The sequence below is a fragment of the Trachymyrmex cornetzi genome, unplaced genomic scaffold, assembly GCF_001594075.2.
Source record: "Trachymyrmex cornetzi isolate Tcor2-1 unplaced genomic scaffold, Tcor1.1 scaffold321, whole genome shotgun sequence".
Lineage (NCBI taxonomy): Eukaryota > Metazoa > Arthropoda > Insecta > Hymenoptera > Formicidae > Trachymyrmex > Trachymyrmex cornetzi.
This window is the reverse complement of record NW_017297908.1, coordinates 927,573-943,983: the sequence shown is the minus strand read 5'-3', so window position 1 is coordinate 943,983 and position 16,411 is coordinate 927,573.

Genomic DNA, 16,411 nt, shown 5'->3' with positions numbered 1-16,411 from the left:
GTCGACGGCCGCAAACGGGCGCAACCGCATTAAATACTGTCCGGAACATCGCTTTCTTCTTTATCTATCTACCTACCATCGCGCTTACCTCCCTCGTATAGCTTCGGGCCACGTTAGACGAGTTTCGTCCACTTTGACTCGAGTTCGGCACTCAGCTTTGAGCGGCACGACAAGCGAGACGATTATGAGCTTACTTGCCACGCCACGCCGGTAGTCGGGTTTGGCGACTTATGACTTAACGAGAATTAACGCGGTCATGAAGTCATAAATGTCGCGGAAATGGGAAGCGGAAGGTGTAGTGAGTTATATTTGAATCGAGGATGGAGAATAATATTGGATAATCCCTAAATAGCAAACTGACGGTATTTGTCATCATTTTGATGTCAAAATGTCATTAACTCTTGATTACAGCAACATTTGGATCCGAAGCAAATTTTTGGACATTCATATAATCTGATAAAAAGATTAGCAAGGTGGACGGTTTTCCGATTTGTAGTAGTTCGTATAAAAAACAAAATTGCTATGGAGAAAATGTATACATATATGTATATAAAGCGTTTACATGAGATTTTAAGGCGTAAAACCGTAATAAATTGAATGTCGACATTGTAATTGGTCGTACAGTCTTTGCAAAGTAAATTAAAAGAAATGTGTTTAATATTTACACTTCAAATAAACTATATACATATGAAAGTTGTGTGAATAAAATTAGATTTTTATTTAATAACACATGGTATAATTTATTTAATCTATTTGTTACTGAAAATTAAATAATTTTTTACATTAAGAAAAATCTCAATTTTTTTTGTGTAATTATTTTGAGTATTTAAGATGATTTACACAAAATGATTTCATTGTGATTATCTATTTCGTTATTTTGTAAATAAATAAATAAAATAATTTTGTTTATTTACAGAACAACTAATCTTCGAATCGCAATAAAACTTAAATTTATATTATAAATTATCTCGAATATATATTTAAAGTACTTAAAAAAGTAAGATTTTTAATTATTTTTTAATATTTTTATTAGAGAGAGAGAGAGCACATTTACCTTATAGTGAAATAATTTTTATCCATATAAAAAATCGTTGTTAAATTTTTTTTACTATTTTTAAATATAATATAAAACAATCTATGATTTTTTTCATAATTTTTTGAATATTTTCAAAATATGTCCAATACATCCTTAATGGCTAAAAGAATCCAGCTCTTTCAGTATGTTGTTACTAAAAAGAAATGTCAATCAAATCGTAGCTTAGATAATATTATAATTAGTACTATGAGGTACTCTATATTGCAGATAAAAATACTTTGAACCTTTCTTTATCAGTCGCCGTAAGGTGGAGGTTCACTTGCATCTTGTACTTCAAATAAATCGCTTTAGAGAGCAGAAGTGTAATTTTCATAGATGTAGTTGAGGATTAAAGATGTCATTTTTACAATGAAATGACGGTAAATAATGTCAGCTTACTATCTGGATTACTACTCGATTGGCATTTCTTTTTAGCTATAAACTATATATTGAAAGAGTTAAACCCTTTTGGACGTTACATACACACACGCATACATTTTTCGTAGCAATTTTACTTTTTACGTGAGCTACTGTAAATCGGAGCATCGTCCACCTTGCTGCTCTTTTTATCGCGGCGCGCGATATTGTTCGCATCGGTCTCGATATGTTCAAACGAGCGTTTCTTTTCTCTCTCTCTCTCTCTCTCTCTCTCTCTCTCTTTCTCTCTTTTCCCCACTTGTAGGCGCCTGTAGGCGTACGTGGCGCACGTGTGTCTCGTGCCTGTAGGTATGTTACCCGGAAATCGATTAACCCGATTCCGTGCACCGTGAGTTAACGTCGTACCATCTACCTTGCCAACCACGTACGAGGGCATACCACGAGTCGCTCCTGCTGCACCCCATCGGATTTCGGCTCGGCGAAACGTTTCGAATCGCAAAGCGAATGTGGCGGGGTCGCGCAAGCTGGGGCCAAAAGTGTAAGGTAAGCATTTATTCCGCCAAGCGGCAAGCAGCAACCGACGAGATCGAATAATTTCCGAAGACGGGCCAGGCGGATGAGGTTATTATCCAAGGAAATTGCCGCCAATGTCGCCCCGTGCTTGAAAACGACGAGAAGGAAGTCAAGATTCCTCGGGATTCGTTTTTGGATTCACCGGAAAAAATATGTGGAGCACACGTGCCGCCTGATTACGCGTTCGACATCATCTCAACGCGCGAAGATCTCTCGCATATTTGATTGCAGAATCTTTAATAAGCAAAAAGAAGCCTTATAGCTCTAGATAGGACTAGTAACTGAAGCAAAATTCAGTTGAAGAGTAAACGATATTTTGATTCGAATCATGGAAAGAATGATTTCGATTGGAATATTTAAACATTTAGCTAAACAAATAATTTTGCTAGATTACCAAAATAATTATGTGGGAATCTCAAGCATAATGAGCATTGCTGCCGAAAGTTTCAGTATTCTAGCAATCAATTTGACCGTCTTATATAATTATTTTGGACAATAAAATAATTTTCAAATCTATATTTAACTACATTTTTAGATACTTCAGCAAAACCGTTCTTTATGTAAATAATTGATTATTGCAAATTTATCGAACATCAGTTTTATTTAAACCTGATTTTTAAATTAATTTTTAAAAATTAGAATTTTATTTTATCTCGATTTCTTTGATTATATTTGTTCCATCAAGGAGAATGCTATTATGAGCAAGGTGATATGAAAAGACGTTTACCATTTCATCCCTGAGTCTTCTCTTCTAAGGAAGCCATAAAAGATTTAAGGGGATGTATACGCGATGTATAAAATATGACTTGAAAATGGATTTTATTCAGAATAATCCCAAATCGGTGTACCGCCGATTGAATTTCGCGTTCCATTTTTGCGTGTGATGTATTTCATTCACAGTTATACGCCGCGCGTTGATTTTTGTTTGTTGCTCTTCGGCGCTTGAATTCCGAATTACTATCGGCGCACACCATTCTGTTTGTGGACTACGCGCTAACATCAATGCATCGAGTCAAATATAGTTCTGATACGGATCTCTTTTCAGTATTTATTTGGGTCACACGAATATTGGCGAGTAATAACGTATACAATATGCAAAAAAAGTAGAAAAATGTTCATCAATCTTTAATTTTAAATAAACTCATGCTTCTCTTCTTCCATTCTCTTTTAGAGAAGTTAATCGGTTCGCATGCACGATAGCTCCATTATCCATGGCGATTCTCGTTTGGGTCTTTTTCATTTTTGAAATCCACCAATTCGTTTGTCGCGACTAGTCTTAAGAATCCCGATGTCGACCATTATTATTCGTGATCTCTGCCAACTCTCGAATTAGTCCAACGATCGATCGTGGCGGACAATTCTTCGTGATGTCTAATCTGTCGAGAGATCCCATAGCTTGTGTTTCGACCGGTCAAGAACGACGGCCGGAGGATTAATCGGGTTAAACGACGAGATTACCACAGGTGCACTCTATCTGTTCGTCTTTTAAGAAAAAGTCGCCTGCACCCTTATCGAAGCCTAGAAAAGATTCTCATAATGAAATTGCAGGTGTGGTTAATTTGACACGATGATTAAAGCTGAATGATCTGATGACCTGATGATCAGTCGATATCTTATCACTATTTTGTTTACCCTTCGTTTAATATAATTTAGAAAAAACATATAACATACAGTACAGGCAATAGGAATCAACGCTGGTTATCAATTAGTGCAATTCTTTTTAATATTAAAAATATAAACCTTGACTTTGAACGTTTCCACTCATGGTTTGAGTCTTCATCAGCCTTCGTTTAATCTTTTCTTTTAAGGAGGACATAAAAGAAGTATAAATCAGAAAATGGAGTTCTGTAATAAAAACGCATATAATAATTTTAAACAAATTTAATAAGTAACTATACACAAATTTCTTCGATACTTCAGATTATTGGTGAATTATTTTTATATCTGCGTGATTAGTTTAACATCGATATAATCGAGAATTTGTCGCACGGTTTGCCGCAAATTTTCAATTTCCCATTTTAATTGTGCTCGATCGTGATCTTTTTATATTTTCGATACATGTATGACGTTTCTTCGATTATTTCGCGTCTATTGCGAATTGCACCGCACGTGGAGGGAGGAAACGGCTTTCTCGAGTTTCTCGTTCACCGAGCAATGTCATTTTCGACCTTTCCCATCGCGGTTGCGTATTTCAGAATCTGCTTCCAATTTCCGTTCGGAAAATCCCATATAAAGACGGTAGATCGGCACGTAAATTCCGTACGGTTATTTCGCGCTGACTCGACACCATTATAAAAGCATTAAACGTCCACTTTCAGTTTGAATAGTTGTAAAGAAAAACTTTCTTTTCTATTTTTTGAGAATTTTCCGGATATATCGTGCCCTAAGATTGTAATATATTTTTATTTTACGGATAAAATTTATATTATTAATTTGTATTAAATATGAACGCGTTAAAATATCAGATTCTCATTGCGTATTATCATATTTGATGAGCGTCTGGTATTTATGGCATGGCAAATTTGATTCCGTCAGATCAGGAATATCTGCCACTTAGCATCGATGTGACATCGCGATGGAATATTATGTATATAAGATATCAAATATTAGACGGAGCGTGTAGTCTGGAAAATCTCGATATCCTCAAATTGACGCGGATTCGATAACTTTGCGTTAATTAATACCGGAAAAAGCTCTCCTTCCGGCTTTTTCGTTCCCGATTGGAATGTAATTAGTTTCTGGATTCAATTAGAATGCGTGACGTTCGTTATTCGCGGGGGAAAAAATTCAGGAACTATTCCCTGATCGATAACGTTAAGCAGAAGTCGCGACAATGTTGGCCTAGCATTATTAATCGAAAGATCGCAACTTCGATCAAAAGCCTGGAACTTTAATTTAAATTTGAAAACTCGACAACTCTGCAAATGATCGCGAACTTTCTTTTAGAATGACCCATTTTCTTTCCGTAAGAGAAATCGGTTTTGAGGACACTGCGTACCGTACGTAATTACCTCGTAAAATTAATTTTCTACAGGTTTTTAAAAAACTTATTCTACAAAATCATGATTGTATCCAGCGAATTAATACGCGTTCGCGATAACATTCTCTAATTAATTCTTTCCGATAATTGATTATAAGGCAACGTTAACAGTTATTAGGATTTCGAGACACTTTGTCTATAATACAATTGAACGCTTTTAACCGGTTGAGGATCACTGGAGTGCACAATATTGTCCATCCGGGTTTACATCGCCGCAGAAACGCCCTTCTCTTTTCACATGAATCTCTTGAAAAACTCACGTCAGAGTTTAGTCACTTCGATTCCCTCTGCTTCAGCATCATCCCCTACGTGCCCGTGCGATTTTTCCTGGAGCTTTTGGATTGCGTTTCTGAAGAGAGTTCCTGAAGAGCGATCTTCCGGCTCAGTCGAGTGACCCAAGCGATGCCTTCTGCTCTCCCTACCGTCTCCTTTAGAATTCGTCTTTTACTTTCGTAATACGAGACTATATCCTTTTCCTTTAAGATCTCACCCTCTTCTCTCGTCGACCTCTACATGGGTCCTCTTTTACCACGTCTGATCCCAAATGCGTGCTTTATTAAATTAGCTTTGTCAGCCCTTAATCGGATAAGTAATACATACGCCTGGATTTTCGGAGTGTAAGGATACGATTCCATTCCTTTGCCATAGATCGACCTTTGGGGGAAATTAGGGTCGATCAATAGAGATGGTGAATTTTGTCTTTGTCAGGGCCGCCCTTTTTTGGCAATTAGGACTAATGACACTGCGACACTAATTTCTAGATGGCTTAGCATTTTTTTCGAGTGACTTTAGGGTGATTCGCTGAAAGTAGAGTAATAAGGTTGCAGACTCTGGGGAATAATAATTTTTTATGAAACTTTGATTTATTTTATGTAAAAGTGACACGGTATTATATGTTTTTTTAACGTATTCTCTGATTTGACTACAACTGGAGAAAGAATTTAAATAAATAAATTAGAAGTATTAATATTAGTATAAATTAGTTCGAGATCTTTTATAAAGAAAATTTTAGAAATTTTAGAAAGAAAATAGTATATCTTTTACAATTTTTGGAGTTCGGTTTTAAATATATGTATGTTACCATGATTTCTTTCGCAATTCTTGCACAAAGAAAAACTAATTTTAAATATTTATCGTCTGTATCAAATGTATTTGAAATGCAAGTGCTTCTTCGCGATCTCATGCATCTTTTACACGGTGCGATTTTTTGCCTTTCTTACTCCATCATGCTCTTATTGAGAAACGCATTTCTTCAATGCTCGGCAGCTACTGGAATCGCAATTTAAAGTTGTTCGATTTAAAAGAGCCCTTTCAGTGCGAAGACCTTCTTGCTTCTGGATAAAACGCACGCTTGTGCAAAAGAAGAACCGTTGAAATCTTTGATATCGAAGACGTATTAAGTAACACACTTAGGGTAACTCCGGTATATACGCCACGCTGGGATTTACGCCGCGGAAGTAAAAAAAAGTAGAAGGAGTGGGGTTAATTTTCTCGCAACTACTCTGTTACATGCCTTTATGTTATATTAGTATTGAGTTATAATTTCAGCTTCTTACTGTTAATATTAATGAAATTATTGTGAGTGGAATCGATTTGTCACTGTATGTGTAACAAGTAGCATCGTCAAAATTATAATCTACATAAAATGATTACTGTAAGGCGTGTAAAAGACTTAGTGGTTATTTCGTGATACATACGTGTAGAGGAATAGTAAAGCATGTTGTATAGCAAAATACAAGTGCTTTGCTTTCGTATTCTTGGTTTAGTTTGTTGAAATTGCATTTTTGCCATATATCCCACCCATTATCTATATATAGCAAAAATGCAAGATTTCAAAAAGTTTATTTTTTAATACGGAAACTAAATATTTTGGATTTCTCTAATATTTTTTTCATAATAGTAGACAGTACAAAGTTTTTACTGACATAGTTCGTTTATTTTAAACATAGTAAATGATACTTAATAAATTAAGTTTTTGATAGGTGCGGCGTATATACCGGAGTTACCCTAATATTGAGCGTGTTGCTTTATTCTGTAGAATAAATCCTTAATCATTTAACAACCAAATAGTACGATTTGAATCTCTAAAATAAAAAGATTTATCTATTCTAAATATATATAATAACTACTTATTTATTTTAAATAATTAATAATATTTTCAGGTTAATATATCATGTTTAGACAATATAAATTAGAATTTGGCTGCATTTATATTTAATATTATTATCCTAAATTCTAATATATGAAAAATATTTTATATACCTATAATAGTTCTACTAAATTACATAATTTTATGTAAGAATTTGATATAAGTGTGTACTTATGGTTAGTAACATTACATTTACATATAATCTCTAGGATTACATTACATGTTTCTTATGAAAAATGATTTTAATAATGTGTAGAGGCTGTATACTTTTTCGTAAAAAGAGATCTAATAAATATTTTTAAATTTAATGAAAAATCTGTTGTTATACATTGTTTTTCGTGAGTTATTTTACATTCACGTAAAATAATCAATGTATATTCTATCTACGAGATCCCGCGAGATATCTTCTTTTATCTCTACCCCGGGCGTATTAATCAAGTACAACCACAGGGGAGAAAACGCGTCGTGAAAGATAAATTACACGAAAAAGGATTAAAGGCTTCGAGTCGGGACTTCGTTCGGTGCACAGCGTTTTCGCTGGCTCTCTCTCTCTCTCTCTCTCTCTCTCCTTTCTGTCTCTCTCGTTTTGAACTTGCCTTGGGTAATGCCGAAAATGGTACGCCGGGATTATTTGCTGGACGGTAATCAAAGCGTCCTTCACACAGAACGGCGTGACTAAGGCAAAATGAGGAGTCTTCGTGCAAAGGGCTCGTGTAACGCGGATAGGGTTGATGGAGGACAGGCTCGTGACGGTCGCGGCTTGTTTAAACGAAATGACGCGAGGTTCACCAGATGCATGCGGCTTGAAAATGCAATTTCTCTCGGACTCGTCCGGGAACTGGGTGCCACAATCAAGTCTGCCCGCCTTACCCCTCGACGCAAAATCCTCCGACGTTTTCGACCTGTCTCTTCCATCGACGGGGCGGTCGCTTTCTGCTCGCGTACGAAATCCATCTGCAGCCGGTCCCGTCCGCGATCCCGTCATACGGGAAAAACATCGCGGAAAAAGAGAAGATTGAAATGCCACGATGGTCGACCAATGATCCCTTCTGCGTTCCTTCCTCGCTTTATTTTCGTTCGCGGTAATAACGACGATGCCACTCTTCGTTGTTCGTTATTCCATCGCGTTTGCTTTTGTATCCTTGAAAGGCGGTGAGGTGGAGAAGTTTCTCTAAAAATTAATGTATAACGTCGAAAATTGTAAACGATGACCTCGGTATTCTTGCCGAGGAGAAGTAGAGATACATCAATCAGGATCCGTCAATCAAATTAAAATCGTGATAGTACCGAACTTATCGTAAACTATTTTTTTTTACCGTTCTTTTCTACACGTGACACGTACTCAATCATCGTGAAATTTTTAAGACAAAGAATTCAAAGAATCCATTGCGTGAAATAGGGTCGCGTTATCTCAAGATAACCCACCTCTTTTCTCTTTTCTTCAAATTCAGTTTTGCAAAAAAATCATTTGTCCTCCTTCTTTGCAAAGTTTTTGAGATTCTTTTTTGCGTCAGGAGCGCCATGAAAATGCGAATGACGAATATGATGCAGTACGAGGAATCTATCTTTATGGAAAATAGCGAGAGACAAGGATTAGAAAATTTTCAATTAAGATGCTATAACACTGATATGGCAAAGCAATTTGTTACATTGTTGTGTAAAAAGCTCGTAAGCCGAAAAACAATATTTATATGTATTATTTTTATGTAGTTTTTCTTCGATTGGGATAGCAGTTGTGCTTTAAGATTTTAATAATTATTAAATGATTATTCTTTATATAAATGTCTCGGTTCACAATTCCTCGTCCGTTACATTATTACAGAAAGAATTTATTATTTCCAATTTGGAGAGAAAGTACTACGATTTAACATTAATTCGGTTTTCGAAATTAGTACTTCAGTCGATAAATACAATTCAATTAGTGAATTATAGGGCATTCGGGGGATTAATGAATTATGTAGCATACCTACTATTGGAAGTACTTTCGTGAAAAAAGGCGAAATATGGCGTATATCATACATGTGAGGGAGCACATTTAAATTATATCCGTCTCTTGTTCACATTAATTGTCGGAATTCATTAAGTATAATATTTCAGTATGTAGTATTTAACTTCGTTTTGTTGAGTTTTATAATACCTTCCGGGACGCGAAGTTGCTTTTAATAAAATAATAATTTATGTTTAAAAAAAAAAAATAAATTGATAGTATTGTGTAAAAGGAAATGGTAGGAATAGTCATAATTTTTATAAAAGCAGTAATTAAATAATCAAAATTCTATTAAAAAAATTTTAATCACTCCTTTACCAAATAGTACGAACGGCGTAAAGCAACGAAGCTCTTTATTTCCACAAATTGTAATATTTCATGGCTATTATGCATTTTACAAGAGCTGCGCGCAGAGCTTCAACTGCTTTCTCGAGCTTAATGAGTCTGTCTGAACTTCTCGCTGTACACGTTTCCCCTGAAATTCAGGAAGATTATTCTAGTCCGTATCCACTTTATATTCACACTTACATCTCCGCGATACGAATTTCGCGATAGCGTATCACGAATCTAAGTACATTTTCCACGTCGCGTTGCGGTAAAGTCTCTTAACACCCATGGAGACGTTTTCCTAACACGCTCTCCGTTCGCGAAGAGACTTCGACTTGAGTTTCAGGCTCGTTAACTAGTACTTCACCTCCTCGCTGGATGAAGGGAGAGAGTCACCGTTATATATCGCGCGTCCTTTCCTCGCCATTATCGCGCGCAGAATTGCGCGCGGATTTTTGCCACAGTATTCATATTTAACAAGGAAAAGTTCGCCGAACTTTTGTTCTTCCAGAAGATTAATCACGCGGGCCTTCGTCATTACGCGTTTTCCCTTTTCCCGCGACGCGCCGGCCGGCTTTTCGCGCCACGCGAATAATACCCGTCAAATAATATCGCAGGGTGTATTGCTCTTGCGCGTTGAATACGCGACATTGAAAAACGACTTTTGCACCTTAGAAATAAAGCCGAGTAGATCCGTGGTCATTTTGTTTTTAAAACGCCAGGAATCGTCTTCCAATCTCGACATCAAGTTTTTCTTCCTAATCGCCTTCCTCCAAATCAATTCAACGATGTCGGTGGTTTGTTTTCCGGGACAAAGTTGTTGTAAGTGTGACGGAAATCGAATTGACAATTTGACAAAGATAGAGAAACCCCGATCAACAAAGGCGATGGCAATCTATTCCATGTTCAAAAAACCCCCCATTAATAGCGTTTTTCATTGGCAGAACTTATAGTGCGCATTCGATACACTTTAAAACTGTTGTATACAAGTCGACGTAAAGATGTACGTTTAATAAAAATATAGAAACGAATGAAACTGCGAAATATTCAATACATTTTATTGTGCTATTTGATAAAATACATACTGAACATTTTATCAACTGAGATATCTCATTTTTACATTTAAATTAGAATAGTGTACAACAACTTTAATATGCACCGAGTGCGCACTAGTCCTGCCAATGAAAAATGTTATATAATTACGTGGAAAATTGTGTCCCGCTGAAATATTATAAATTACGATGCTTTCCATTTGACACAAGTTTGATATAAGTATTATTCTATTTTTATTGCTTATTGAATGTTAATTCTGTGTTTATTTAATCATGCCTTCTTGCATTTATATATATTTCAACATCATTATTTTTAAAAGGAACTAATAAGAAGCATACACCAATCATCATTTTTATTATACTTTAATTGTCTTTAATTGTAATCATTATTTTTATTGTACTTTAATTGTAATCATTATTTTTATTGTACTTTAATTGTCTCCGTATGTTTTGTAAAAATTCCGTTTATTTTAATTGTTTCTGTTTGCTTTGTAATAATTCTGCTTTGTAATAATTACTTATCTTAATTATGCCTTCTTCCATTTATATTTTAAGCATTCTTGTATTCTACTTTCTTGAAACTATCGCGTTGTTTATTAAAAGCAAGATACGCTTTCAGGTATTGTCTCATTTCTCTGTAATTCGTAATTTGTAATTCGTTTTGTTTTCTGGGAGGCTTAGTAGCAGAAGTTCCGCTGGTCCCTTACCATTTGTGTAGATATATTTTGTAATTTCTCAATACACAATAAAATAATAATAATAATAATGTTAAGAAAAATAGAATGATGTTTGTATCACTAAATGGAAAGCCCTCTTAGTTTTTACTTATTATAGCTTATGTGGTGAACAAAAAATATCATAGATACGAGGCTTAATAATGATATAGTTTTTGAGTTATGATTTATCAAAGGTGCTTTGTGAGCACAAGTTTGACTTGTACACTTTTGATACACCAGAGTTAAAAAACTATCCATTATTGAGCCTTGTGTCTATGACATCTTTTGTCCGCCACATATATATTATGAGCTATGTTATATGTGAAAATTAACTCATTTTACCAGGATTCAATTTTCCATATAATTAGTGCAAGATCTTTCGGATCGATAACTTACATAAAAATAGTTTGCGCGAGTAGCACTTTTGCTGCATTAAGAAACTTTTGAAAAGTTGAAAAAGATATTTCCTTTATGTTCTTTTTCCGAATTTATTAGATATGTATTTCAGAGGAACGATGATTTAATAATAAAAAGAGAATAGGGCGCGCTTGCTTTGGAAAGCCTTGAACTTTCGTGAGATTCGCCATTTAAGAAGTATTTCAAACAATAATAGTTTTCATGGGTAGTGAGGCGGCGTAAACTCTCCTCGTCGAGATTCGTTCAAAAAGGTAGACTTCGGGGTATCCTCGGGTTCTCCTGATAGCACCGATTCGCTCGAGGTATGCCTCACTTCTGTGAACTTTCACGCATAGGAAGTTATACATGCGAATTTCCTGACCCGGTATGCAAATCTCCGCCCGCTACACGTGTTGAGGAGCTTATCAATGGGGGCTATTTACCTGCCGAAATTATTCAATGCGGTTCGTAGCGAGATAATTAGAGCATTCCATCGGTTATTCAGTATCATAGAGTAAACTTGGATATTATGGCCATAAAGACAGAATAGCTATAGGCTGTAATTTCTCCAATAATTGCTAAATACAATATTTTTGTAGTCATTTCGAAAGCCTATGGCCATCTTTTCTGTATGACTATCTACCCGAATTTACCCTAATCGCGTTAGATAAAAAAATTCTATGCACTGGGAAAAAAAAATAGTTAGGGCAATTATTTTTTCAGCAACATTGACAATTATAGTATCTGTAGCTAGTTTTATAGAGTAATAGCTACTAATCTAGTACTCAACACTGTTAAAAATATTGTTATGGCAACAATATTTGTAATGAAATAAATATATAAATAAATATATAGTAAAATAGTACCTCAACTACATTAAATAGTTACTTAGACCTCATAAAAATAAGACATAATTACATTTTTCTAGTATAGACAAACACTTTTTTTAAGTAGAGTACATTATATCTTATAGTAACTAATTAATCATTGTTTTTTGAGGTAACTTTAAAAAATACGTTCAAAACCGTTTTACTAAAGTCGCTCGAGTAGTACGCACCATTGTCATCAGAGGGACGCAGTGGAGTTCTCCTAAGAAGAAAACACTCAGCATACAATAAAAGGCGCAGCATTAGGTTTAAACTTCGAAGACGAAATAAATGAAAGATATATTTCGACAGTAGTTTTTAGTTCTGTATCAAGATTCAGTAATCTTAAAATTCCTACGAGTTATCAATATATATAAAAATTTGTAATTATGTATTATAAAGTTTTAATAAAGACAATAAATAAATTAAGTGTGTGAACTAAGAAAATATAGTAATATTAATCATTTGTAGATGATCAATATTACTAAATGGTTATCAATACTACATTTTCTTAGTTCATACAACTTATTTAATGTTCTTATTATAATTTTATAATATATAGAGGCACTACTTAACTATAAATTTATAGTTATTGATACGATATTTTTCTCTGAGTTCGACAGTATTGCGAATTCGTTCTTGCGTGGCTGTCACAGACAAATGACGTTCCTCAAATCGTCGTTAATTTAATTGCGTCCGCTGGGTGGTGTCTAACAATTGCTTCCCTTGAACGATTCATCTTATCTGCTTCCGAAGATTGATTAGCTGCACTCTTCCGTGATTCCGTTCCGGCTGTCGCTCAAATCCCTTAAACGGGATTCTCCCAATAAGCGTAGCTTTTCCCCGCGCATGAGAGAGATAGGGCGGATATTCCGTACGTCTGTTGTGTAAATGTGTGTGTTTGTGTGTACGTGTACCGAGGGTCTCTAGAATTACAGAGTCTAAAAAACTCGTAGACATCTTTTCATTTGTTCACGTAGGTCTTTTAAAATGGCAATATCGAAATGTAGCATAATTTTCAAAGAACATTTATTTAGAACATTATAGATTCATACATTCATACGCCATTTTAAAGCCGGTATTTATAGAATCTTATATTTAAGACCGTCTTAAGTATACAGTCTTAAGATGTCATAAATTAATCATAAGACGGTATTCAATAGTTTGTTTTTATTTTAAGACCGTTTTGAGTAATGTGTTTTGAGATATTAATACAGCCCTTTGATTGACTCATAATATCTTAAGATTGTATTAAAGATAATCTGAAATATAAGAATCGACTATGAATACCGATCATAGAGCAGTATTAATTTTTAACATTACTTAAGATTTAAAAGGATCTTGAAATAAGAACCGATTGTGAATATACTAACTTAGAGGCTTTGGTTGAGATGATTGGTTCAAACTTTGTACACACACACTCTCTCTCTCTCTCTCTCTCTCTCTCTCTAAGAACACTAGGTATACCTAAAAATGCACACATGAGTGAATATGTGTGTTTGTGTGTGTATGTAGAACGTTATTCTATGCGCGAAGGAATTCATCGAAATTCTTCGGGATATCTAAAAAGCTCTATTTTTTTGCTTGGATCGTTTGATCGTTTTATATTCGCGAGTAGCGATCGGCAAACCGCCCTGTCGTAGACGAACGTCATTCCTCTAAATGCACGGGATACCTCTGGTGCACTGGACTGTTAGACGCGGTCGTTCGTGAGATGCGCCACATTTAAATTGGATCCGATGAGTACGAGAAATTTGCATATTGTCGTCTACGCTTAGCTGGTAGCGCATATCCCATCGTTCCCATCAGCGTATGCTGATGGGAACGTTAGAAGCCTTCGCAGTCGCTTAACGTCGAATCGCTGTTAGCCTTGTATGTCTCGAACGGGAGATAAGTGGTAAATCGACGATCAATATCGCATATAATTAGTATTCTTTTCAATTTGTTATACAATTAAAATAAAATATATCTCGCTAATTATAAATTTGAATAATTTTAATTGAGGAAATGAAGAATCAAATTAATTCAGTGCAACCTGCGCGTTGTAGATGAGAAACAATTAACACGTTTTTCAATTTATCATGAACTTAATTTAGTCTGAAAACCTATTTATTTTAATTAAATTTAATTAAATGTGAAGGTAACAATTTTTGTTGTATTGAGTACTTGTTTGATTCTCTCTGATTTTATCGTAATGTTTTGTGTCATCCAATCTATATCTTTAAGTATAGTAAGAAAAGAAGACATATTCGATCGATTTTTTCTTTTTTTTTTCTTTACTTCTTATTATTAATACAATATACTGTCACATTTACAAATTGCCTACGACAAAATTACTTTTGCTATTCGTAAACTGCACAATGAGACGTGCTTTCAGCTTAAAGGGAGAGGATTTCTTATCCATTGTTGGCAATTCTTAAGGATCGAAACGCCCTTTCTGCAAACTTAATTCAATTTCTCCCCTATTCTTCATTAACCCCATGTCTTCTGTAGGAAGAAAAATGTCGAGCGGTGGAAACGACTAACGTGTTTTTATTTGATGAATAAATGGCGACATATAATATAAAATTAATAAATTCGAAACATTAATTACGTTAGAAAGACGTGTTCTGTGACACAATAGGAATTAATAGCAAGTTTGCGAATATTATTTCTTGCTAACAACATTGAACTCACATCTCTAGCACATACATACCTACATTTATGTTACATAATTTATCATGTAATAACACATCTATTTTATCCAATTTATCATATAATGACACATCTATCTCGTATAATTTATCATGCAATATCTGCATGAATGGCAATGGAAGTTCCTTTCTGACATAAGCGACTGTCAGATAATTATATGAACAGTGTCAAATAGACACAGCATTTATTGAGCCAGATGCCAACGACATAATAACGCGACAACCGTCCAAAATTTATTAATTACCCAGCAATCAATTATCGGGATTCTCTTCCGATCGTTTTGTTGGACATACTTCTAACTACGTCACATTACTCTTTATCTATACATCACACGCTGTGCCGTCGCGCAAGTTTTTCAATTAGCTGTCGAAGCTGTGGTTTAAACGATCAAACTTCCGAAATGCTCCGGGATATACACGGAGATATGCGGACACTTCCTATCCGCGACGCTATTGCTCTTAGGGACACCTCATTTGTCTCGCCAAACATCATTCATCGTGTGGAACGATGACGGAACATTTGCTCTATTGCTTCAGGATGAGTTATCCTGGGACGTCTGTGTCTCCTTATACGAATAGATGAATATATGAAACCAAGCGACGAGCCGTGCACGACGATGATCTGTTGCGTATCATATTCGCGTGAGTCATCCGTCAAGATTATTTAGCATACTTCGCTCTTGGCGCGAAAAGCAATGCCTCATATTTCTTCCTTTTCCTTTCGAACCGATTATTCTGGACACGAGAGAATAGCTTCAAACGTGATGTAAGTGTTTTTCGAGAGAAAGAATCCTAATTTATTCGAAGAACGTCTTAAAATGCTAATAAATCGAGTTGTATTTCGGAAACTGCGAAAACTAAGTTTTATTGCTTGTGGAATCTTCGATATAACATAATAAAATATCAAGATGGGCTTTTTTGACAAAGCCAGTAGCAATGATTCACTTTTCCCAATACTAGTAGGTACATGAAAAATGGACTAACTTCTGCCTTTTTCCTTTAAAACAGACTTTGCCTTCATCTCTTGTCAAAGTATTTGCTTTATTCTTACCCGTATGATTGCGTATTCTTTGACGAATACGACTTAAATTTTTCCTAAAAAGGTTTTATGGTCAAACGAAAATGTTTTCGACTTTTCTTATTCTCGGTTTCTTCTTAG